Source organism: Xenopus laevis, chromosome 5S (assembly GCF_017654675.1).
Source record: "Xenopus laevis strain J_2021 chromosome 5S, Xenopus_laevis_v10.1, whole genome shotgun sequence".
Taxonomy (NCBI): Eukaryota; Metazoa; Chordata; class Amphibia; order Anura; family Pipidae; genus Xenopus; species Xenopus laevis.
Genome location: NC_054380.1, coordinates 83,091,976 through 83,093,547, shown reverse-complemented (window position 1 = coordinate 83,093,547; position 1,572 = coordinate 83,091,976).

Genomic DNA, 1,572 nt, shown 5'->3' with positions numbered 1-1,572 from the left:
AGGACTTTCCAGAAGCAATGTATTGTACAGAATGCGCATCTCACCCCTATGTATCCAGCCGGTATGTCACGAGGCTCCTCCCCAGCGTGTGAGTCAGCAACGGGGTCACGTGCTCCTAGCTGTCACCCGCTGAAGCTCTGTATACACAACTCGAGATGAGCGCGTGAAGGTGCCTGAGTGGTCGCTTCTCTCGTGACGTCACCTTGCACTCTGACTTTTTATTATTATTATACGGTGAAGTGTCAGACGCTGTTGAACTGGACTTTTCTACAATCCCGTGCTTGCGTGCCGGGAAGCGTCACGTGTGGTGCGAGTTTTAAGGGCACAGAAATATATCTATTATCTCAGAGTGAAGCTTAGAGTAGGAGAAAGCTTTCTATCTGAATTAACAGCGTGGTTGTTTTGTTTTCCAGCAGAAATAAAATGGCTGTGTGACTGACTGAAATTTGCTTGGCAAAGCATGACTCTGCAACTTTAGCTGTGCACGAGCACACTGCCCAATGCTGGAGCGAAGTCCACACCCGCCCATCAAAGTGCAGGCTTCCAAGTTCCAAGAAACCTTATATAATGAAACAGCACAAGAGCACGGCGGCTACATTAAGAGGCAATAGGTCACAGGGTTACATCACTTCATTTTCTACATTATCATTTGAGAAGTTTTACTGAAGTAACAGCCACATTGTGACTTTTTAGCATATGACCCACAAGAAGGGAATTGCTGGAGACAGAAATACCCAAAGCTGCTAGCTTGACACAAATAATACTAATATTGCCATAGAAATGGGGTTACTAGGTCATTTCAGGGATATGCCTTTAAAGTGAAATATAATCAGTGCAGCCCTTCTAAATTGATTTTTTTTTTTTTAGAACCGTCTGCTTATTCCACTCAATTTACTCAGCTTGTCTGTCTGGTTTAGGACCAGTTAGGTTTTTAACTGGACATTTTTGGCACATGCAGTGAAGGAAAATCTATCCAGCTTTAAGGGTCAACCTTAAAGGTTTATCTGGTCCTTTAAAAATTCATCTCCTGATTAGGGTTGCCACCGTTTCTGGAAAAAAATACCGGCCTTTCTATATATTTATCTGTTTTCCTTATTAATAACATTGGGATCAGCCATTATTTTTACCGGCCAGGTGGCAACCCTGCTCCTGATTGATAACTTTGTTGTAAGAAATAGCTCTGTGGTAACTAGAATGTAATGTTAGTATATTTAGAATGTAACATGCGTCCCTGTAACCTAATCCCTGAAATTATTACTTAGTTGTGGGCCCTTGATATAATGTATATACATTTTTCCTGGATTGCCTAATATGTGTGTCATAATGCGAGGTTTATATCCCTTTGCCTACACTGCAGTACTTTATGTTTCCCTTAAGATATGAAAGTCGCCAATGCTGTAGACACAGGCGTGCATATATGAGTGGTGATGACACAGGCGAGCATCAACCAAGGTTAACGCAGGGTTATATCGCTGGGTCATGACGCTGGATTTGATATCCAGGGAAATGACGTTGGCAGACGTGACGTCACGAACGCCGAAGTGCAAATTTACATTCCCAGTTTTAATAGTT